The sequence below is a fragment of the Schistocerca serialis genome, chromosome 5 (assembly GCF_023864345.2).
Source record: "Schistocerca serialis cubense isolate TAMUIC-IGC-003099 chromosome 5, iqSchSeri2.2, whole genome shotgun sequence".
Lineage (NCBI taxonomy): Eukaryota > Metazoa > Arthropoda > Insecta > Orthoptera > Acrididae > Schistocerca > Schistocerca serialis.
In genome coordinates, this window is record NC_064642.1 from 53,648,233 (window position 1) to 53,674,480 (window position 26,248).

Sequence of the window (26,248 nt, forward strand, 5' to 3'; positions counted from 1 at the left end):
GAATTATTTTCTCCTCGTAAATTGCTTCACAATTAAAATGAATATTTTCTCGTAACTGAGACAAATGCGATTGCTTACTTGAAGCTAAATGAAAGAAGAATACTTCTAAAAAATTTAACAAATTACATTCCACTATGGAATACACACTGATGTGCTCAAAAGTATAATAAATGATTGCCTGAACAGACCTCACTTGGGACAGACTGTTCTGCTAACAAGAGGTGGATATATATCTAACTGAAGAGAAGATTGCTATGGAACAACGACTGGTTTTCCAAAACGTGTACAGTTTGCAAACGCAAGTTAAAACTAGATTCAAGATCCAAATAAGTAAATACACTGAAAAATTAACACAGGTTGAGGAATTGCCCTCGCAAATTGTGGGCTGCTCAGAACAAATGAGCGCTAACACCAAAAAGCGGCACTTAATCACTCGATTCAGCGAAAACTGCTGCAGGCGGCGGCCAGGTGCCTCTGTCTCTCGATGTGGCCTCACGGTCATCCGTCTCCGCACCGATTCCAACTAACTCGTGTTCCTCTCCGCTCCCGTAAAACCACGGCTTGGATGCGAGGATTTACAACTTTTTCCACATTGGCGGCCAGCAACTTCTCTTGAAAGGGTACAGTACCGCCCGACATTGAAAATAGGTACAAAATACTTCATTATTTTTGTCAGAACAACACATTTTTTTGTAAAATAACTCAATTTCAATTAATACAGCGAAGCCGGATACCAGTGTGGGAAAGAATGACAATTTATTTATTTAATTGATCACATGTGCACTCCCACAAAGTAAATCCCTACATCCAGTTTGGTGAGATTTGTGAAATGAATGAAAGTATGGTCGTCTGCTAACCGCAGATAGTGAATGTGAATATATGATCATCTTTGAGTCGATCATTTGGCCACCTTTGGTGGGACCAAAGAGATGAAATTTGCCTGAGCTTTGAGCGCCTGAAATGTGGCTGACCAATGCGGTAGAAAGGTGCTCCCCCACTTCGGCAGAGGTGCGAGAGGACCTGAAGAACGGCCATGTTTCAGCACACTGCCGCTGGATCTTGTGCTGTTAAGACCTGTTTTAGTTGTGCTCCGTAAAGACAAAAGAGTGCAGACATGGTATGCATGTGGAATATTTAAGAGTAGTTTGAAATAATAATTTCTCTATTTCAGGAACTTTTGTGGGGAGAATTAAATGTCAGGCAGGTAATATTAATGGGATCGTAGTAATCTTCGGAAGTGACCAACGGTCACAATGAAACCACGTGTAGCAATAAGTTGAAATACTTCCGTGTGCTTAACTTAAGATGAATTACTAGCGTGTGTACAATAAGTTGAAATATTTAAGAAATAGCGTGTGTACTGTAAGTTGAAATATTTAAGAAATGGCGTGTGCAGGACTTTAAATTAGAGACGAGTACTTCCACGTGGTGAGTACTGTGTGAGTCTCAAACTGTGTATGAGGCAAAACATAAAGAGAAGTACTCGTCCATAGTATCAGTTGAGGACTCGCGTGTGTGATGAATACGTTCTTAATATTACTTTGCGTGATATGATTCCGTGTGACGCTAGAGTCAAACTCTGAGAGAGAAACAAGGTGAGTCGGCCGTCTATCCAGCAACGCCACTTGGCTTGCATTGCACAGGAAGACGTGCATATATCTCCAGAGTTCATAGTAGGAAAGTAGAATTACGAAGTGGGGCAGTGTCGTGTGAAACTGGGATAAATATTAATTGAAGTGGGAAAGCTGAAAGTGATAATGTTGTGACTATTCCCAGTGTAGTATTTCATATTGTAGTGTGGTGTATGTCATGTCATTTGGGTATGTGTGGTTTGCATGGGAGAGTAGCGAGGTAGTTTCAAAAGATTAGTGGGTTATGCGTGTTCCTTTTGTACTGCTCGGTCTGGAGGAAAGTTTCGTGATGATGATTGTGAGAGTCGAAGTGTGAGGTATAATAAAAGATCCACCATCCTATCGAGAAAGTGCACTGTAGCGTTAAGTAATTACGAGACCATAATATAGAGATTCACCAATGTAAAGCCATGCCCACTGGGCGGAATTTCTCATGTGTTATTGTTGTAGGTTATAGAATTTGTGTGTTTAGGTTATAGAATTTATCGGAATAAATAAGATAGTGAAAAGAAAAAGATTGGTGGCCTTTTCCTTCGAATTGTATGTTGTCATGATATCCAGAATTTATAATGTGTGCGCCACTCATATTCAGTGCGATGGCCAAGTGTTGATAAAAGCCGTTAAATAAAAGACAAAAAGAAAATGTGGTATTGCCAGTGCGTAGTGAACAGTCAGAGTTCTGTAAATTACTGATAGTCAGATGCGTGTTTCCGTTGCGTATTAATCATATAGGAGGATAACTTGTAACTTAAATTGTGAGTACGAGAGTTCATGTTACTCGATAAATAAGAATGAATCCACTCGCTTGGCAGACCACTCATCTTGCAGGCCTGACTGCTTGATGCCACAGTATGAGCAAGGCATGTGGGTGGCTCTCAATCTCAGCACGCTGAAACGCAAGAGAAGCCTTCCTAAACTGCTCCACTATCGCTTACAGTCTGCTCATTAACTAGCCAGGGGTTGGTACACCGAATAACCTTTGTCACCGCTCATTAGTTCAGCGATTCACTCTACAGCGCCTATGCTGATGGCCATTCTGATTGGCTGACATCATCTGTATGGATAGCGCAGAAGCCACTTCCCTCTAACACAGTTACGAACATTAAGCTGCCAATTTTACCTACCGCCGCACAGTGAAATAAATGATGGTATTGCCATAAATTGTATCACGTATCTGTGTCAGTGTGAAATGGGGGGTTGGGTTGTTCGGGGAAGAAGACCAGACAGCGAGGTCATCGGTCTCATCGGATTAGGGAAGGATGAGGAAGGAAGTCGGCCACGCCCTTTCAAAGGAACCACCACAGAATTTGCCTGGAGTGATTTGGGGAAATCACGGAAAACCTAAATCAGGATGGCCGGACGCGGGACTGACCCGTCGTCCACCCAAATGCGAGTCCAGTGTGCTAGCCACTGCGCCACCTCGCTCGGTCAGTGTGAAGTGGAGTGCAGCATTTAATAATTAGCTGGTATGCCACAATAATAATGAGTAGTTTGGTTCTTGAAGTCCCCTCTTAACTTTGGCATCTGCAGTGCTCTGAAAATATCTGTGGAAATGTTGACAGTATGCGCCGTGTGTCGTGTTTGGCAATAAACGCCTCTCACTCTCTCAATTGCTACTGACGAAAGTAACTGAGGTTTTGTTCGGCCTGAAGACGATGGCTTGGTGTGTCCCTCATCCTCCTAAATGGGTGGTCGTCAGAGCCAACTAGGCTGATTTCAAGGTCAAGTTTTTTTCCCCATGACAGCTGGCGTTTCCAAACAGTCGCTGCTGAGGATATTGCGGAAATCCTGACAGGAAACAGCACCTTACAAAAGCGATGTACCTGGGAGCAGGATACCAATAAAAATGCCTAAATTCTGTTCCTGCTTCAGACTGGCTGGAACGGCTTAATGTTAAATAATTTCGTGGAGTAGTTTGCAGCTCACAAACGTGGGAAGTATGCCCGCAGCCCTCGTCAGGTTGAGGTGAAAGACGTGTTCTCTCGGGGGCCTCTGGCTACAATTGTGTACACTGACTTGCACTGTGTCTTAGATGCAACAAAAGTATTTTTTGCCAATGGAAACCTGGGGCAGACATTTGTGAATTTCAACCTTACCAGCATGTGAAAGTCCTGCCAACTGTTGGACATCGCCGGCCGCGGTGGTCTTGCGGTTCTAGGCGCTGCTGTCCGGAACCGCGGGACTGCTACGGTCGCAGGTTTGAATCCTGCCTCGGGCATCGATGTGTGTGATGTCCTTAGGTTAGTTAGGTTTAGGTAGTTCTAAGTTCTAGGGGACTGATGACCTCAGATGTTAAGTCCCATAGTGCTCAGAGCCATTTGAACCATTTTGTTGGACATCACTATGAAAATATGAGCAAGTCCATGCAGCGGCTGGCGACCACCAAAATACACGGATGTGGTTGGTTTGCCGTATTCCACTGTATAATTGAATATTGTTACTGTTATTTTGCATGGTAATTATTGAATGACCATTTTACCTCATATTACTATGGAGAATATTTCGTAATTAGTTACTTTAGTCCATAAAATGAAGCCAAATGTGCCAAGCATGTCTTGAAAGCGGTACATGTGTTTTGTAAAAAATGTTGCAAATAAAATCATATTGTAATTGCGGTTATTGGCAGAAGATGCTAAGAGTCAGTCAGAAGCGGTGTATGAACTGTAGCCAGTGTTCATGCTCCAATCCACTGGTCGGATGTGGGAATCCTTCAGAAAGTAGATGGGCTGTTACAGGGCTTCAATTAAGGTCACGAGAGTAGTGAGAATACAGCAAGGAGTAACCCATGGAGAAGCAGCAATCCAGAAGCTAAACCCACTTATGGTATTCTAAAATAAGTTGGAGAGAAAGGAAGGTGATCCGTGGAACAACTGTAGAGCCTACAAGAACTTATGGATGCGAGTTCTGGGAGCTTACTGAAAAAATAAAAGCAAACTGAGACACTGCAGCGGGACGGGTTGTGCTCTCTCAATATCCTTTAAACAATCTGTCCACCTAGCTAGATAGGCTTCAGATTGTCTACTCCTTCACGCAAAGGCCACATAACTCCAGTCCATGAACAGTACCTGAAAGTTAAGCTATCGAGCGTTGGGAATCCTTGCGTGAGTCGTTTGAAAAAAATGTCAAAAATTTCGTTTTAGTTGGTTTATTGTCTTCACAATGCAGTGTTACTAGCTGTCTCTGTAAGAGGTTCGCACCCAAAAGCAGCCACACGATATTGAGCCTGACCCAACATTTTAAACGTCTTTAACTGTCACTGATCGACGACTACTTGATAGTCAACACATTCAGTCGTTCAGTGGGCTTCTTGTAAAGAAGTACTGGCCATAAGGTCTCGTTACCTTCTCGAAACACGCTACGCGGAGTTTATGGACGACATGAAATGTTCACACGCGAGTAGCTCCCAAAACAAACCACAAACAACGTTCAAACTTTCACAAAATACTCAACACTGTAGTCGCTTTTTGTCAACGACACGAGAAGCAATCATAATGCGCGAATTTGTTCAACTTGGTACAAATTTGATCCACGCGATTTAACACAGGTGTTTAGCAGGATACGGCTGTTGAGCGACTCTATAGATCTGAGGCACCAAGCCCTGCTCAACCGCGCGGCAAATACTCAATTCCTATTGGCTAAATGTTACGGAGCCAATCAGATCACCTCGAGCACTTGTATACGCGCGCTATTCCTAATGTCACCCAATCAGATCACCACAATTAATTTAGACTAAAAATTTCGTAATTCCGAAACTAAATAAAATTTAATGAAAACAAAATACGATTTCTTCACACAAAATAAATTACTAATAAATTTAATACTCAGATATCTTTCGGTTGCCATTTACAAAACCGAGCTCACTCGGACATACGTCACAAATTCTCCTATTGCGCAACAAGCTTCTCACGCTTACATTTACATAGTTTTAGTAAAATAGCACATTCTCATTTTACATATGTCCTCCACTCACTCTCTCAGTCTCTCCAAAACACTTACATAATCAAGACAAGATGAAATAATATTTTCTAAACTACTTTTAATTCCGTCAGAAATCTATGTTAATGAAACCAAAGCAAATTGCAGAAAATTAGATTATGTGAAGCCATCCTCTTGGTTGTGGTTTCAATTGATACAATTGATGAATACATTACAGTCCTTAACTCTGTTTCACAATACCAGCACCGTTCTTATGTGTTTTAGGGGAAAATTTATGGCTCCTAAAGTACTGAAGCTATTGATTTGAAATTTTAGCAGTATGGTTGTGTTATGCGTGGAATTTGGTACACTAAGTACGAAAAAGATCGATTAATATTTAAAAGCACTTCTTCAGATTCGTGGAGAGTATGTGTGACGCATTGCACGCAGCGTCAGCTGTGCGAACGTGAGAACCAAAATCTGTTCTCCTCCCGGCTCCACGGCAGGCTAAACTTCCAATGCAACATGACAATTCGTAATAATCTGCTGCGCTACAACACGTAGAAAAGAACTATGTCATAAGGTCGTGTAGAACATATCGGCGAGACAACGTAAGAAGTGCAGCGGTTGGGGAAATGAAGCAGACTCAAGAAAGCATCACAGATAGAATCGAAGAACGGCAGCTCACCAGGTATCGACATGAAATGCGAATAACAGGCGATAGATGGTCAAAGACGATCTTGATGTAGCACACTCATGGAAGAAGGAGAAGAGGTAGACCGCAGGTTGTCTGGTTGGATGAGATGAGAGAGGCCATTACAAAAAGAGAAACAGAAGAAGATGAGGAAGCGTGGATAGATAGTGACTACATAACACAGGCGGTGGGGAAGACAGTTCGTGAACTGATATTTACAGGAAAAATCATAAAGTACTGCAAATTTACTCATGAAGGAGATCACTGAGCAGTTCATCTCGGGTCTGTATAAAAAGCTCGAAGCCCTGCAAAGATAATGAATAAATATCAGTGGGAGACTATAAGACAGATGATTAGTATCAGAGGGAGGACAAGTCTGGAATTTCCAAGGGACACACATTTCATTATGAGTCAACAAACGTATTACATCTTAGAACTCACATCTTTCTTATTTATCAAGATGGTAAAATTATAAAAATTTGCGTTTATAATGGGGAACACTGGGAATCGTTCTCTCCAGCGTGAAAGCTATCCCATTACTTTACGCTAATGGAACCTGTGCGTGATTAAGCGAAATCTGATTAACTTTGCTTTTAAGTCTTGTAACGCCAAGAACTGCCGGATAGCGAAACGGAATAGTTAAATGGGGTTTAACAAGAATCCTTAGAACTGATCTCATACAGCTACTGAGCTTACGTGTGTATAAATTATACCTTATACGAATTGTGTTGATCCATAACAACGCTCGCCCACATACTGGTGGCACAACCCAACGGCTCCTTGAACAATTTCAATGGGACATTTTCGATCCGCCGTACAGTCCAGACCTGGCACCCAGCGCCTTTCGCCTTTTCCCTCAACTGAAGACGGGGCTAAGAGTACACCACTATCAAACCAACGAAGATCTTCAAAACAACCTCAATGCTCATTTGACATCATTAGCGGCAACATTTTTTGAAGAAGGTATTGCAAAGCTTGTCCACAGGTACGATAAATGTCTCAATCTTTTCGGTGATTATGTTGAAAAGTAACCATAAGTGTACAAAACTTTTGGTGGTAAAATAATTGTTTTCTATAAACTTGTCTTTTATTTATAGCCTATACACGGTTGAAAAAAAAGGCCCTTCGTAGATGTAATTCGTGTGAAACAAATGACTTTGCACTCTGTATCCTCCAACATCCAATAACTTGAAACGATCTGAGGTAATGTGATAGCTAAATTTTATACGAGAGCCTCTCTTTCCGCAAAGACACGTGTTGAAGTTCAACAGCAACACGAACTTAACTGGAGCCTTGAAAATTTCGTTTTGGATGACAATCTCATCACTGCTGAAGGCAGATTATTCCCTCTCGGCTGTAAATGCCGCTAACTGGGATGCAGTACATTCGAGAAGATAGTTCTTAAGCGGAGGTATGGAACACTTGAAAGGTTAATATCAATAAAGGGGAAAGGGAGTGAAAAGTAAAAGAATCCTAAATTGTATCCACTCGTAATATATTGTTCAGCAATTGAATACAGAATTTCGCGTTTCATTTACAAATCCCATTCAACGGATCACGTGTCTTTCCGTGACCGTCAGGATACAACTGAGAATACAAATCACATACGCTCAAAAAAAAAAAAAAAAAAAAAAAAAAAAAAAAAAAAAAAAAAAAAAAAAAAAAAAAAACGCACCACGAAGGAATTATCCGAATAGATCGGTAGATGTGACGTACATCTACACACAAACAAATTATCATAATTTCAGAATAATTAGATGATTTATTTAAGAGAAAGAGCTTCACAGATTGAGCAAGTTACTAACGAGTTGGTCCACCTCTGACCCCAAAGCAAGCAGTTATTCGACTTGTAATTGATTGACAGGAGTGTTGGATGTCTTCCTGAGGAATATCGTATCAAATTCTGTCCAATTGGCGCATTAAATCATCAACATCCGGAACTGATTGGAGAGTCGTGTCCATAATGCTCCAACCGTTTTCAACTGGGGAGAGATCTGGGACTGGGACATTGCTGGCCAGGGGAGGGTTTCGTAAGCATTAAAACAAGCAGTAGAAACTATCGTCGTGTGTCAACAAGCTTTATACTGCTGATGACAACCAAAAGCATCCTGCTGTGAAAAGAAATGGCACTCCAGACCATCAATCTTGACTGTCAGGTTGTACGACGGGTGACAGTCAGGTTGGTGTCCTACTGCTAACTGGCGCGTCTCCAGAAATGACTTCGCCCTGGAAACTCGTTGACTAGAGCAGAATTTTCTTCTACGTGAGTCTCTCTTCGAACTGAGACCTGATGACCAGCGAAGGCACGTCTGGAGACGCCCCAGACAGTGGTGGGACTGTCGCTTGGCATACGGCCCTACACTCGGGACAGATGGTCCGTGGTGCCATATCATGACCACTGTGGTTGTCATCTGTGACACCCTCACAGCCCAGCACCGTTTTGTTGCCCTTCATGGAAAGCTATCCTGAGCTTACATTTCAGCAAGATAATGCCCGCCTGCAAACGGCGAAAGTTTCTATTGCTTTTCTTAATGCTCGCCAAACCAACATTGGCCTGCAGTGTCACCGGACCCCATCCCAGTTGAGAACGTTTGCAGTGCTACAGGCAGAGCCCACCCACCAGCTCCGGGTTTTGACGCTCTGACGCGCCAATTGGACAGAATTTGGCACGAGATCCCTCAAGAGGACATCCAACAGCTCTGCAAATAAATGCCAAGCCAAACAGCTGCTTGCATTAGGGCCAGAGGTGGGCCAACTCGTTAATGATTTCCTCAATTTCTGAAGCTGTTTGTCTTGAATAAATCATCCAATTTTTCTGAAATTGTAATAATTTGTTTTTCTGAGAATGTAATCACATCTATGGAAATGTGTCCCATTGTGATAATCTACATCTACATCCATACTCCGCAAGACACCAGACGGTGTGTGGCGGAGGGTACCTTGAGTACCTCTATCGGTTCTCCCTTCTATTCTAGTCTCGTATTGTTCGTGAAAAGAAGGATTGTCGGTATGCTTCTGTGTGGGCTCTAATCTCTCTGATTTTATCATCATGGTCTCTTCGCGAGATATACGTAGGAGGGAGCAATATACTGCCTGACTCTTCGGTGGAGGTATGTTCTCGAAACTTTAACAAAAGCCCGTACCGAGCTACTGAGCGTCTCTCCTGCAGAGTCTTCCACTGGAGTTTATCTATCATCTCCGTAACGCTATCGCGATTACTAAATGATCCTGTAACGAAGCTCGCTACTCTCCGTTTGATCTTCTCTATCTCTTCTATCAACCCCATCTGGTATGGATCCCACACTGCTGAGCAGTATTCAAGCAGTGGGCGAACAAGCATACTGTAACCTACTTCCTTTGTTTTCGGATTGCATTCCCTTAGGATTATTCCAATGAATCTCAGTCTGGCATCTGCTTTACCAACGATCAACTTTATATGATCATTCCATTTTAAATCACTCCTAATCGCTACTCCCGGATAATTTATGGAATTAACTGCTTCCAGTTGGTGACCTGCTATACTGCAGCTAAATGATAAAGCCTCTTTCTTTCTATGTATTCGCAGCACATTACACTTGTCTACATTGAGATTCAATTGCCATTCCCTGCATCATGCGTCAATTCGCTGCAGATCCTCCTGCATTTCAGTACAATTTTCCATTGTTACAACCTCTCGATACACCACAGCATTATCTGCAAAAAGGCTCAGTGAACTTCCGATGTCATCCACAAGTTCATTTATATATATATTGTGTATAGCAACGGTCCTATGACACTCCCCTGCGGCACACCGCAAATCACTCTTACTTCGGAAGACTTCTCTCCATTGAGAATGACATGCTGCGTTCTGTTATCTCGGAACTCTTCAATCCAATCATACAATTGGTCTTATAGTCCATATGCTCTTACTTTGTTCATTAAACGACTGTGGGGAACTGTATCGAACGCCTTGCCGAAGTCAAGAAACACGGCATCTACCTGTGAACCCGTGTCTATGGCCCTCTGAGTCACGTGGACGAATAGCGCGAGCTGGGTTTCACACGACCGTCTTTTTCGAAACCCATGCTGATTCCTACACAGTAGATTTCTAGTCTCCAGGAAAGTCATTATACTCGAACATAATACGTGTTCCACAATTCTACAACTGATCGACGAATATAGGTCTATAGTTATGTACATCTGTTCGACGTCCCTTCTTGAAAACGGGGATGACCTGTGCCCTTTTCCAATCCTTTGGAACGCTACGCTCTTCTAGAGACCTACGGTACACCGCTGCCAGAAGGGGGGCAAGTTCCTTCGCGTACTCTGTGTAAAATCAAACTGGTATCCCATCAGGTCCAGCGGCGTTTCCTCTTTTGAGCGATTTTAATTGTTTCTCTATCCCTCTGTCGTCTATTTCGATATCTACCATTTTGTCATCTGTGCGACAGTCTAGAGAAGGAACTATAGTGCAGTCTTCCTCTGTGAAACAGCTTTGGAAAAAGACATTTAGTATTTCGGCCTTTGGTCTGTCATCCTCTGTTTCAGTACCATTTTGGTCACAGAGTGTCTGGACATCGCTTCATGCTATGTCTTTTTTTTTGTCATGTTGTGTATTAACGCTAATACTCAAAACATAAACATGATTTTAGTGGTGAAAGAGCACTGACATAAACAACTTGCAAGTCTTGATGACTGTATAGATATCACAATGGTAGGAGTAGTAGTGCAAAGTGGATTCTGATATATTTTTTGTGTGGATTGTATATGGCAACATACATTGAGAGGTAAACCTATTGCTATGCTGATCGATTTCTGACCTCTGGACATTGATTTATGACCTGTGTGGATAATCCCTCACCCTTTCCAATCCCCTTCTCCCCACCATCCCTCTGGGAAATCCCCAATCCTCCCCCTCCCACTCGCCAATGTAAGCACACTTTTGATATCAAATTAACTGAATAATTAAATTGGTCAAATAATTACCCCATCCCCCTTCTGTGAAATCCCCACCCCTCCCTTCCCTTACTGTCCCCTCCACTCCCTCACTCTGTTCCCCTCCCAAATCAGGAAACTGACAGGAACAAGAATTGATCTGGGCTGAGCTGCTGGAGAGAAATGACATAGAGTAGTTTACTTCCTTTATTTTGGGTACTACCCTGTTGGAAATTGGGGGGAAAAGCTCAACCTCTCCCTTCCCCTCCCCTTCCTCACCTGGAGAAATGGTGGGAAACACTCAGTATGTGCTGAGCTATTGGACTAGAAGGTCTGTCCAGGAACTACATGTCCTAATTAAATGACTACACTAATGGAGATTGGACATGTTGGCTTGGAAAATTTTTGCATGTATGCTGGCCTTGATGTATGGGCCTCAACTGAACTAGTTCACAATACTGCCACAGAGGTCTTTTAAAATAGGTTTTTTTTCCTCCCCCGCCATTTTGCACAGGGACCAATAGGTACACTGCATTACGTGAAATTTAGCAGGAGCCAAAAGGAATGTGCAAACACTATATCCATTCATATGATTGTGATATCAGGTAGATATAAGATAGATGCGCTCTCAGTCAGTCAATCAGTCAGTCATTGGAAGAACAATAGCATCAACAGTAGCCAAGATTCTCATCTGTCTCTGCATCACAGAAGAAGTGTAGAAGTAAGTACTCATTGTATATCTGTGGTTCTCTGTGAAGTTCCGTTTCTTTGTTCAGCTCCATATCTTTGTCTGTGGGTGCTTATTGTTTCTTCTTCTTTGTTCAGCGGCACCCTCCAGCATGTTCAGACCAGCAGCAGCCACCATCAGCTCGTCAGGACCTGCAGATACCTCTGGAAAGTTGGGACCAGCAGCAGCAACACTGTGGTATCCTATAGTGCACCTGACCAACACATTAGAGGAGGACAATGAGCTACTATTATCCATCCCACTCACTGAATTGTGTAATGAAGAGACCCAGCAAATACCTGACTCTCAGAAGAACTGTGCTGGAGGCTTACACCACACAGTGCAGGTTAGTACTAGTCTTTGACACACATGCCATCACAGAAGATTCTGATGTTACTGCAAGAATAGAGTGTTGATGTGGTAGATGAGAAGCTGCCAGTTCCTTCCCATGCTCCACTGCTTTTCACTTCAACTTATAATTTATTATCATAGATTTTTGTTGTTTTTCGTATTTAACTACCCCATCATTGTGTAGTGTAAGGTGTAGCCATTGCAGCTCAGTTCGTAAGATGGTTGCACCATAGTGGCAACTTACACTATTATTATTATAATTACAATCGTTCATTATTCTATAAAGCCCATTGCATGTCAAACCAACATACAGTCTGTATCATAGCAGGGTTGCTAGAGTGTCAGGACTTTGTAGTAGGTGACAGGTCTTGAGATGATGCAGAAGGAGACTGGAAGAAGAAGAATGGCATACTCCTACCCAATAAGATATGAGTGATAATTGTAGATCCATCCAACTGTGGCAAGCCCAACGTTTTTATGTCACTACTAACACACTTGGATGGAGTCCGCTTTGAACATGTAAGTGTATTTTCAAAAACGCTGTTTCAACCCAAGTACCAGCTATTTCATAAGATACTGCATGGTGTATGTGGTATAACAAACATGACATTCAGTCACTTCAGTCAAATACCCCTACCACAAAGGTAAAGCCAAACACAGTGTTCGTATTTGACAATGTTGCTGTGGAGAACCAGGATCAAGTTCTATGATATTTCTATTTTCGTTGTCACATGTGTGCTGACTCATTTTATTTGAGTCAGGCATATTCCAGAATCCTGAAACCATTGGTGAGGGATAACTCAAATCTCATTGAAGCTTTAAAAAAGAGAATTTGAATTTAAAACACATTTAACAGATGCATGTAGGAACTGTCTTGTCATTCAACAATTTTGTAAAGATATGCACAGATTGCTAGAATCACACACAGTATGGGTTTCTCGTTATTGATAAATCAAGAAAACTGAATGATGGTAAGTACAGACAGAACTAGACATGTACACTGGATCATTCTGGGAAAGGAAATAGACGACTTAGCTGCAAAGTTTGATGGAATTTAAAATAAAGTCCATGACTTAACTGTAAAGGTTGAACAAAATGTATATAATGTGCAGCATGTGAAGCAGCCCACTTAATATATAGCAGGATGTCGACTAAGCATAAGGTTATCACAGTACAGAAGGCTGTTAGAGCGAAGTTTTGGCTGCTAAGATTTGGACATTTGATCAAGAAAACACACTCTCTGAGAGAGCTTTAAACCAGTTACTGAATCTCTCTATGAACTCACTGCAAAATTACACAATGACGACAATGATACTATCGCCAGTTTCATTAAATGTCACAAAGATGCTTGGATAGACAAAACATTTGGTTTTGGTTGTGAAAAACCATAAATGTTGGCCTTGTTGCCCATACATTTAAATGAAAAAACAAGCAGATAGGTGACAGGGTATTTCAAAGAACACCAGGTCTACTGAACCTCATTTTCCTAAAACCCTCAAAAGCAGTAAACTTTTCAACCAAAGGTGTGAAGATGTATGTTGAAATACTACAGTTCACCGAAGGAAGAAACTAACGCAGTGAGAAATACAGAGACATTACAAAATCATCATTATTAGATGGTCAGTAAGCAGTAGTGACGGTATTGACATTCAGCATAAAAGAGTCAGCATTCTGTCCCCTCAGTGCATATACTATGACGACCCCAGATAATAGATTTACAACTGCTAATGGCATCAGCTGCTGTGGGCAATGAAGCTCATTTGAATGAGGTAGTCTCAATAATTTCAGAGCTTAGAGAGAGGTGTAATCGAATAATCATAGCGTTCAAGAACAGCACAAACCAGCATGCAAAACATGCCCTCATAGGCATGTTATTATTAAAGGTTTGGATGACTTATGGCAGGCTGATCTTGTAGATATGAGAGAGTACTCACCTGAGAATCATGAACTCAAATATATTTTAATGATTATTGACACATACTCCAAATTTGCCTGGGCATTACCTGTCAAAACAAAAACAAGGAGAAATTTCATGGAAGTGACTGAGCTTTTGTTGAGACAAGGATGAACTGATGACCTGACAAACTCCAAACTAATCACAGCACAGACTTTTACAATAGGTATTTCAAAACCATGATGCAGCAGTATGGAATACGTCACTACTCACCGTTCTCCCACCTGAAAGTGAGTATCGTGGAACATCTGTACAGAACAATAAAACATCAAATATCAATGCATTTTAATCTTTGTGGCTTATACAAATGGACTGGTATCCTCCCAGAAATAAATGCACACTCTAATGAAACCAAATATAGACAATAAAAGTGAGACCAATCGATGTTCATGATAATGGACTCACTATCTATTAAAAAGCTCAATCCATGTAACCAGAAATTTAATGTAGCTGATTTGGTATTTATCTCAAAACAAGACAGCATTTGATAAGTCATGCCTCCCAAACTGGTCGAGTGAGATAGTCACAGTTCTCAAAGTGCAGAGGACAAATTCCAGAACTTACATCTTAAAGGATAGCAGTTGCATTCGAATTTCAGGATTCTTTTGCACCAAGGAAATGCAGAAGAGATAAGAACCACACACGTTTCACATAGAGTCTGTCATAAGATTTCGAGGGAATAGAGCACAAGTTAAATGGCCTGGTTTTCCTGCATCACAAAACACCCGGACTGATGTTGACGATTTGCTGTATAATGTTATTCTCGCAAACTTCCAGTCGAATTGCACATGGGGGGGGGGGGGGGGTTATAACTATAGCAGACCTAGTACAAAGCTTCAAAAATGTTTTGCTTGTGGTGATAAGGGTACTAACATGCTTGACAAGACATTTTTGGAACATGACTTTGAATAAGGAAAACATACAGACCTCCCTAGACGTCATGCTGCAGATGAAATTTTAGCTGATTAAACAAAGCCAATATGTGTGATAAAGGTTATTGCTATAAGGCAGCGCACTGCAGCATTTGTAGTTGATAAATTCATGTGTGGTAAAATTAATAGTCTAGGGTGTAAATTTCAAACAGTTTATGAACACTGCATGTCGTGCAATGTAGAAGAAGAAGACACGATCAAGAAGAATAAAAGGTGTTCAAAAAACTGTAGCTGGACAGCCATGTATGTACTTAAAAGTGCCCTGAAGCATAAAGGGCCAGTTAAAGCACCTAAGGCTTTGCCAATACTCCTTCCTCATACCTGCTCTTGAATGTCTCTCAGCAATGGGTTCTCTGGCTGGTGGTGCTGCAGCCATCGTCAAAACAGTGAAAAACGCACAGAACTTTCAGGAGGAACAAGAGGAAGCAACAACACATAATCGCATGATGGAAGCAGTGGCTATTGGGAAAGGACTGTAATTGAAACCATACAAGAAAGGAGTAGTTCTTATTAAAAATAAAAAAAGCCAGTTAGCTATTTTACTGGCTAAGCTGCTTACAAATACAGATCTGCTCAAGTCTGTTAAAAAAATTCAGGAGTCCAAGATTCTGTGATGTGTTTATGTGGGATACATTACTGAAGACTATGCAGAAATCAAGATATTGTAGAGTTAAGAATTTAGAAGTTGCTGTGGTACCAAGATCTCACCAGATGATGTATATTAAGAAAACTACATATCGCATCCACTATTTCAACTCATCTTGAGATCTGCAGCTGCCAGAGGAGTTACAATGCTACTTTGCTGAGAGAAATCGTGTGTTTTACAATTTTCATCTCTAACAAGAATATAATAACTACTCATGTAGACATCAGTACATCATGTTCCTCCTAATATTTACGAATAAGCATACAAATAAGGAGGTGCATTAAGGATCCAACAGTCAGTTGAGGTTCAGATGCATGTCGTATACTCTGTCTTTAAAAGAACAAAAGTGAGCATCATGCACGAATTACTTCCCACCGACTGATTTAAGCAATGGCAAGTGGAGTACTGCACTGATTGGACTTGAGACATGCAACAGCATTCTGAATATAACAGAGGCTAATAATGAACGTCATTTGGAAATTTATGGTGGAAAAGAAAGGGGGAAGGGTTGGGAATTACCCCAGAGGCGAGGGAGGGGGGAATGGGGAGGGGGTTCTCAGAAGGACAGATTATCCCAGAGGGTCATAAATCAACATCCAGGGGTCAAAATCAATTAGTATAACAAAAGTTTTGCCCTTGGATGTAAGTTTGTCCCTGAATATATGCAACCTGCACAAACAAAATGCACCAAAATCTGCTTTCCCCTACTACTGGTAGGTCTCTCACCATGGGTGATGGGCAGTTCATCAGGATGCCAATAGTCCATCACCCTAGATGGCATAGCAGTAGAGTGACGAGTGAATGCCTGGTACTTGTATGACGTGTTGAAACAGAAACATTGGTGCTAAAATATTTATTTATTGCTCATTAGCTACCACAATTGTGAAGATAATCAGATATGTCAGTGCCCCCAGGACATAAGCTGCCTGTGGTCTGTGAGGATGTGCCATTTTCAGCAGGCAGCCTGACTGTTCACAGTGTCATGCAATGGCTGATGATGACAGTAACAGCTCTACAACGATGCCAACGACAGCTGCATACGATTTCTCCTAATGCAGATTAGAGACAGCACAGTAAACCAGGACATACCACATAAAATCGTGTAGTGTCACGTTGTGTTCCCAAGGTGGATGTGATGACACCCAGGAGCAGCAATGTCTGCCCACACCAGCAGAGGCAGGAAGCAAAGACTTTGCTTCCACAGGCAAAGGTGGCTGAACTGCTGCATGCCCCAGGCTGGAGCTGTAGAACTTCATTGTAGGAGGCTGGGAACAGCTGATTGGATCCCCAGATGGCCTGCTAGCTGGATGATGCCAAGTCCACAGCACTGGACTTGGTACCAGGAGCAGGCTGCGGCTAGCAGTAGCAGAATCCGGAGAGGGTCCCTAGTTCAGATGTGTAAACTCATAGACTCATGGACTCATTGACTGACATATGTCACCCCTTGGCTGTGGTGGCTGGCTAATTGTGTTACCTTTAACTGAAACTGGTGAGGATTTATATGGTCTTGGTCAGTCCTTGTTTTGTTACAGCATTGTTTTTTTATCACTTAAGGCAAAGAAGTCTGAGGCTCAGATGTGAAGACATTGGGCCATCAAAGCTGCATAAGTCTGGCTTCTTGCTGAACTGGCGATATTTCAACTCCAGTCCCATTGTTGAACTTGGTGATGCAGTAACTTCCTGGTGTTGTAACAGCATTTCCTGTGGTATCAGCATACAGCCCCTTATATAACAACCTTCAGTCAGCTCTGCTCTGACATGCTTACTAGGTTATCTCTTGCTTTAGCCATGGCAGGTGTCATAATTCTCGTCAGTTGCACCTGATCAATTATTTGCTGTGCGACAACTGAATAAAATCTGGCTATTGATTCACACATGTTCTTATAAAGTTGTGAACTCAAACAAAGACCTAACTTTGCCCACATCAAATACCACTACAAGTATCTCGTGTAAGGAAATACGAGGGTAATCCCAAAAGTAAGGTCTCTTATTTTTTAGAAGTACATAGACGTGTTTATTTCTACAATGGTTTACATCAGTTTATAGCTTGAACACTTAGTTATTTTTCTACATAATCACCATTTCTGTCGATGCATTTTTGTAGACGCTGTGGCAGTTTTTGTATGCCCATGTCACACCAGCTCGCCGCCAAGCTGGCGTGATTGTTCCTTGGCCTCAGGTGTAAAGTGGTATACCGAGGTTTCGTCACCCGTCACAACTGAGTCCAGAAAGTTGTCCTGTTCGGCTGCAAGGCGGTGAAGAAAAGCGCGGAAAGCATCAACTCATTGCCGCATGTGGTCCTCAGTCAGCATGCGTGGCACCCATCTTACGCACACCTTCTGGTAGTTCAATGTTTCCGTTAAAATTCTGTGAGCGGTGCTTCGGGAAACCTTAGGAACCAACGTGCAGAGATCATCCAGGGTGATCCGCCGATCTTCACGCATGCTTTGCTCAACCTTCAACACTGTCTCCTCAGAAATTGGCGGTCCCCCGCTCCTTTCTTCGTCGTAAATTACGGTCCGACCAGCTCTAAACTCTCTACACCACTTACGAACAGTTTTGACATCCATGCACGACTCACCATACACTACCGTCAATTGCGTTCAAAAACCGAATAACTGCGCGCAATTCGCACTTGGCGGTAACATCCAACGGGAACTCCATTCCCAACGGCTGCCAAGCCAAGACTGAGCGTCTCAGCGCAGCGTGCGCATGTTTACACACAGCGCGTGAAGCACTCTTCGCAGCAGTGTAACCAACTGCCACACAAAGAGAATTCTCTACTTACAAAAAAAAAAATAGGAGACCTTACTTTTGGGATTACCCTCGTATAATATTCCATAATTTGAAGAACGACGTAACATATATTTACATAAATGTAGTGAAAGTGTGTGAGGCATCAACCATCTCACCATAAGCTGGAGTGAAGTAGCTTCAATGGACCCATTTTATAAACACAAGACAAAGCACGTCTACTAAACAGAACAGCACAAAGCTAAAGAAGAAAGTGTCCAGTCGAAAGTGAACCTTCTTTGGCCGACGATACATCCTCTAGAACAGATTCTGCAGCTCAGTTTTCCCATCGGCGGACTCACGTCGACTCTCAGACGATCTGCTGAGACGTAACTCAGTTTCCACCCAACTATATACCACTTGTGAGGCGTCAGTTGAGCTGTTTAGCACACACATAAGATGCTGTAAGTCCGATCCGTGGAGACCTACAGGAGAGGAAAGGTACTCATAAGGTAATGCAAATTTAAGAAACAGAATGTCACGCTATGGAAACGTCTTATTGAGGGGAAACTGCTAGCGGTGGCCCAACAAAACACGAACATACGGGCGCTATAGCACAAATGGATACGATAAAGTTTTCTCTGGTTATAAGACAAGACAATGCGTCGTTCTGCGGCAACTTTTCGACAAGTTTCCCGCTCGTCATCTGCAGATGAAATGTCGTGTTCATGTCCATTGCGTGGCTTTATATCCACTGGATCATAGCCTCCTCCACCTTGTCTGCAGTGGCCGTGCCAGTGGCGCGCCTCCGGAAGGAGTGTCATGGACTCATGGGCAGTGATGGGGAGAGCCATAGACCACAGAGGGGGTGGGGAGAATAGGGGGGGGGGGGGACTCGCGCTGTCCAGGTGTCGCGTCCTGGCGCTGCCTGTCTTTTCCATCTGCTGCCTTCATCGTCTTGACATCAGAGCGTGTTCTGAACGGTGCTGCAAAATACACTGCTGCATCTGGCCAATGTATTGTTTGTCACATTCGAAACTGGTGCTACAGACTCGAAGTGTCCGTAATCCTAATTTGCCTTTCATTAAGTTGAGAATAATTTTGATTTTAGCTGATGAATGGGAAATGGTCCTGGTGTTATTTTTCTCCAAATAACATAAGGACCATCTTGTGTTCATCGTCTGAAATCAAAACAATACTCAGCTCACTTAAACGCAAATCAGGACCACAGAGACTTCAGTCTGGATCATCAGTTGTGAATGTGGCAAACAATGCATCAGCAGCGGTGTATTTCACAGCGCAACTCATACCATTTGAGAAGCATCCACCTAGGCCAAATGGACAAATCTGCAGCCGCAGAGCACAGCCTCAACGAAGGTCATGTAATTTAACTTTCACCAGACGAGGCAGAGGAGCCTGTGTTCGAGCGGCTTTATACCGCGCAGTGGACAAGAACCCGACACTTCCCCTGAAGATGACAAGTAGAAAACTTCTCGATACGTGTCAGTAGAATGACGCCTTGACTCGACTGAGAACCTGAGAAAATTCATCATCGAGATTCGCCGAGAAAACTTGCATTCCCATATGAGACATGGATATATTAATCAAGGGGACCATCTAAACTGCAAAAGAAGCTAGTGGCCATTGTAACCATCTGCTTTATTACATAAAGCTACAAAAAAAATCCATTACCCACTGGGATAAATACGTAAATATTTAATAAGTGGACTGGACACATGACAGCATGCCGTGATGTTATAGAGCCAATGATTTCGAGGATGCTTAGGGGTTTAAAGAAAGGACCTGGAAAAATAAGTACAAACATCAGCAGAATCACCAAAGTGCATGATGGAAGCAACGCTAAAACTGTGCAATTAAATTCTGATATACCGAGTGATCAAAAAGTCAGTATAAATTCGAAAATTTAACAACCCACGGAATAATGTAGATAGAGAGGTAAAAATTGACACACATGCTTGGAATGACATGGGGTTTTATTAGAACAAAAAAAAAAATTCACAAAATGTCCGACAGATGACGCTGGACAGCAAAACTGCTACCGTGACGGGTGAGAGGTACGCCGATATGTTACAGAATCGCATCATCCCCAGCCTGGCTGATGAACACCTGGTGGAAAGTACGATGTTTATGCAGGATGGCGCTCCACCCCCATATTGCTAGACGCGTGAAAGATCTCTTGCGCGCGTCGTTTGGTGATGATCGTGTGCTCAGCCGCCACTTTCGTCATGCTTGGCCTCCCAGGTCCCCAAACCTCAGTCCGTGCGATTATTGGCTTTGGGGTTACCTGAAGTCACAAGTGTATCGTGATCGACCGACATCTCTAGGGATGCTGAAAGACGACATCCGACGCCAATGCGTCACCATAACTCCGGACATGCTTTACAGTACTGTTCACAACATTATTCCTCGACTACAGCTATTGTTGACGAATGATGGTGGACATATTAAGCATTTCCTGTAAAGAACATCATCTTTGCTTTGTCTTACTTTTTTATGCTAATTATTGCTATTCTGATCAGATGAAGCGCCATCTGTCGGACATTTTTTGAACGTTTGTATTTTTTGATTCTAATAAAACCCCATGCCATTCCAAACATGTGTGTCAATTTGTACCTCTCTATTTACATTATTCCGTGATTTATTCAGTTTTCAAATTTATACTGACTTTTTGATCACCCAGTAAGTTAACTAGTCTCGCATCCCCTCGATTCACTGACTGCATTGTTAGCTCATTCTTATCACTCTTAAACGGTGCGGAAGACGGTGGCAGTAATGGCTGGCAATTCTTTGTCCAGCTCACCCTCTGTACTCCGTTCTCATATGGAGAGATCTTACTGCGCGACGCCTCGATCGCAAGACTGCTCTTTGGTCTCCTGACAGCAAGTCCTTACTCATCGATCTCTCAACAGCAAGTTATTTCTGACTTAACTGTTGCAAACTTGGCTGTTTATGGCGCCATAGGAATCTTGCTGGCGAATTGCAGCAGATCTTGTGAGTTACATCCAATAATAATTTTAAAAATTATTAGTTATGGTTAACTAATGTTGAACTATCAGTTTAATAAGTCACAGCTGCAAAATACTAACACGAATTCTTTACAGACGAATGGAAAAACTAGTAGAAGCCAACCTAGGTTCAAATGGTTCAAATGGCTCTGAGCACTATGGGACTCAACTGCTGAGGTCATTAGTCCCCTAGAACTTAGAACTAGTTAAACCTAACTAACCTAAGGACATCACAAACATCCATGCCCGAGGCAGGATTCGAACCTGCGACCGTAGCGGTCTTGCGGTTCCAGGCTGCAGCGCCTTTAACCGCACGGCCACTTCGGCCGGAAGCCAACCTAGGGGAAGATCAGTTTGGATTCCGTAGAAACACTGGAACACGTGAGGCAATACTGACCTTACGACTTATCTTAGAAGAAAGATTAAGGAAAGGCAAACCTACGTTTCTAGCATTTGTAGACTTAGAGAAAGCTTTTGACAATGTTGACTGGAATACTCTCTTTCAAATTCTAAAGGTGGTAGGGGTAAAATACAGGGAGCGAAAGGCTATTTACAATTTGTACAGAAACCAGATAGCAGTTATAAGAGTCGAGGGACATGAAAGGGAAGCAGTGGTTGGGAAGGGAGTAAGACAGGGTTGTAGCCTCTCCCCGATGTTGTTCAATCTGTATATTGAGCAAGCAGTAAAGGAAACAAAAGAAAAATTCAGAGTAGGTATTAAAATTCATGGAGAAGAAATAAAAACTTTGAGGTTCGCCGATGACATTGTAATTCTGTCAGAGACAGCAAAGGACTTGGAAGAGCAGTTGAATGGAATGGACAGTGTCTTGAAAGGAGGATATAAGATGAACATCAACAAAAGCAAAACAAGGATCATGGAATGTAGTCGAATTAAGTCGGGTGATGCTGAGGGAATTAGATTATGAAATGAGGCACTTAAAGTAGTAAAGGAGTTTTGCTACTTGGGGAGCAAAGTAACTGATGATGGTCGAAGTAGAGAGGATATAAAATGTAGACTGGCAATGGCAAGGAAAGCGTTTCTGAAGAAGAGAAATTTGTTAACATCCAGTATTGATTTAAGTGTCAGGAAGTCATTTCTGAAAGTATTCGTATGGAGTGTAGCCATGTATGGAAGTGAAACATGGACGATAAATAGTTTGGACAAGAAGAGAATAGAAGCTTTCGAAATGTGGTGCTACAGAAGAATGCTGAAGATTAGATGGGTAGATCACATAACTAATGAGGAGGTATCGAATAGGATTGGGGAGAAGAGAAGTTTGTGGCACAACTTGACCAGAAGAAGGGATCGGTTGGTAGGACATGTTCTGAGGCATCAAGGGATCACCAATTTAGTATTGGAGGGCAGCATGGAGGGTAAAAATCGTAGAGGGAGACCAAGAGATGAATACACTAAGCAGATTCAGAAGGATGTAGGTTGCAGTAGGTACTGGGAGATGAAAAAGCTTGCACAGGATAGAGTAGCATGGAGAGCTGCATCAAACCAGTCTCAGGACTGAAGACCACAACAACAATGTTGGTCTAGCTTCGGGAAGAAGACAGAAAATCTCTCCCACTCCAGAATAGATTTCTAACACCAGCCAACTGAAAGCCTTACATGTAGACCCACGTGGGAAAGCGGGCCTTCTACAGAAATAATTATTATGAGCTAATGAGTGTGCCCATTAATAGGATTTTAAAAAATATTATTTCGTGGCATGAACACAGAGAAACGACCGGTCTCATAGTTCCCCCGTTCTGGTGACTACGCCTGGCTCCACATGTCATCTTTCCAAAAGGATTTCTTCACGCATCTCACACAACAGACTTTTGTGGCATATAGGCCTGCCTTGAGTCTCCTGCTGTGCTAGGATGGAACATGGCAAATTCCCCATTTGCTACCCGCTCTGTAGGACAACTTCCAGCTCTCAGCACGTTTATCACCCCTACGGGTCCTTCTCAGTATACTTCCATGGTGCACGAGCCAGTTAGAAATATTTCAAGGTTGTAGAAAATAACAGGTTCACTCACTGTAATAGGAAGGAAGAAAAGAATGAAGTAATTAGCTAAGCAGTCACTGACTGTTGAATATTGTTTGCAGCTATGATGCAGTGTTAAAGGATCAACTAACTTTAAACCCTTTTTAATCCGAGCACTTCGCTCTTGGTTTTCCATTGTTATGTTTCCTTCTTGGCTCTCACACATATTGTACAAGGGGCGTTCAGAAAAAAATGAGCTGGAGGCATAATTACACAAAACAGTACCTGTATGTTAGAAATATTGACCCTGGCTGTTGAGACACTTGTCCCACTGTGACACAAGGCGGTGAATGGCTATCTCATAAAATTTCCGGGCCTGCGATGTTAATTATTTCCGCACGTGCAGCTGGACGTCGTCGTCCAAGGTGAATCGTTTGCCCCTCAGAGCCTTTTTAAGGCGATCAAAATGGCGTAATCACAGGGAGAGAGGTCCAGACATTATGGAGGGTGGCGAAAAATCTCCCATTTGAATTTCTGCAGGAGTGCCGCGAGTTCCGTATGAGGCTTTGCATTGTCGTGGAGCAGAATGATTCCACGGGTGAGATTACCTGGTCGTTTTGATTTGATCGCTTGGCGAAGGGTGGTCAAGGTTTGCGAGTAACGCTGAGCATTCACTGTTGTCCCGTGCTGCAGGAAGTGAATCAGAAGGGGGCCATATTGGTCAAAGAAGAACGTCAGCATAGGGGCAAACGATTCACCTTGGACGACGACGTCCAACTGTACACGCGGAACTGGTTAACATCGCAGCCCCAGGAATGTTATGAGACAGCCATTCACCGCCTTGTGTCACAGTGGGAGAAGTATCTCAACAGCCAGCGTCAGTACTTCTAACACACAGGTACTGGCTTCTGCAATTATGACTCCGGCTCGCTTCTTTTTGAACACTAATTATACGTTACCCATTGTGCGCTGTAGCTCACATACATTTTTCTGACAATTTTGAACGTCTTGTACCACTTCACACCGTCGAACGCTTTATCTAGATCTACATGTCTTATGAACGTGTCTTTACTTTTGTTAACTTCTGAAACAAATATCGAGCACAGTGACGGAACTGCCTCTCTGGTACCTTCACCCAGCTTTAAGCCAGAAAGAAGTGCGCATCATGTGTCCTACTGCGGCGGTGCGGTTCCTTCCGTACTTTTACAACGAACCTGCACCTACCTGAGAACATTGTCTCAGCATATCATCGGCAGGGAAGCCGAGCGAAACCTACTGTACTTAGACGTGAACCAGGCTGCAATTAAAGTCGCTAATCTACGTTTCGGGAGAAAGTTTTCGCATGAAATGAAAGGTTGGAAATTTTGTCCTTAATTAATATCTTCTGAAACTTGGGTGAACAAGTATCACTGCCAAGCCCGTGCTAGTCTTAACACAGTCACCCACAATTCCATTCACTCACGTTAGCAAGTTTATGGTGTTGCATTTCCCGAAAACGTAATAGCTACAAAAATACTGATTGTTTTTGATTGATAATTCTCGCCAAATATTAAGTCTGTCGGTACCTAATGCAGTCACAGTTTTTAGCCACCGACCTGCTCAATACGCCACGCGGAATTTATGTCTTTTCTCGCCACAAAATTCACTTAGAAATTCCGAAATTTCTACACACTCATCGGAATAATTATGCCGTCACTTTACAACACCTTTGATGTATGAAAAACTGCTAGATCCGGCAACTTATCATTTCCATCGGAACTACTACTACACACGTCCGAACTGTTTGATGCCTAGGCTCCGATTCCTCTCTAGAATACTCTAAGTATCGTCTATCAGCGGAGAAAGGCGCGCGCGAAAAATATTGCTTTACCATAGGTCAGTTTACCCAACAGCCAATAGCAAAACAACATTCTCCCGCGTCAGTCCGCGCTTTTCATCAGTAACCAATCGCAAAATAGCAAACCTAACGAGTGCACTTTTTACCGACGTAATTATCTAATATGCTGAAGTTTTGTTTATGCATAAAGTTATTTACTGTTGTTATTTATACCTGAATTAACTTTCCCTTTACCATAAACTTACTTTACAAATCTAGTCTACAAAAATCCCCTTTGTCCACATCCATACTTCTTCGAAACGTTCCCACACTAAATCCCACAACATAACTCGTTAAACAATTATCTTCGTATTAACGTTAAACCGGACTCACGCATCATTCATACTGCTAAAACACATTTATAACATTTTACATACACAAAAGGACATAACAACACTTTATGAAAATACTAGAACTGTGGTGTCACCGCCAGACACCACACTTGCTAGGTGGTAGCCTTTAAATCGGCCGCGGTCCATTAGTATACGTCGGACCCGCGTGTCGCCACTGTCAGTGATTGCAGACCGAGCGCCACCACACGGCAGGTCTAGAGAGACGTCCTGGCACTCGCCCCAGTTGTACAGCCGACTTGGCTAGGAAAGGTTCACTGACAAATACGCTCTCATTTGCCAAGACGATAGTTTAGCATAGTCTTCAGCTACGTCATTTGCTACGACCTAGCAAGGCGCCATTACCAGTTTATATTGAGATTATAATTAATGTATCATCAAGAGCGATGTTCTCCAATTATGGATTAAAGTTAAGTATTCAAGCAACTACGTTCTTTTCTTGATAGGATAATTACTTTACCTTGTTCCAGACCTCACGCCAGTCTGCGTGAGATTAAACGCGTGCGTTTTGGCCTCCTCTAGC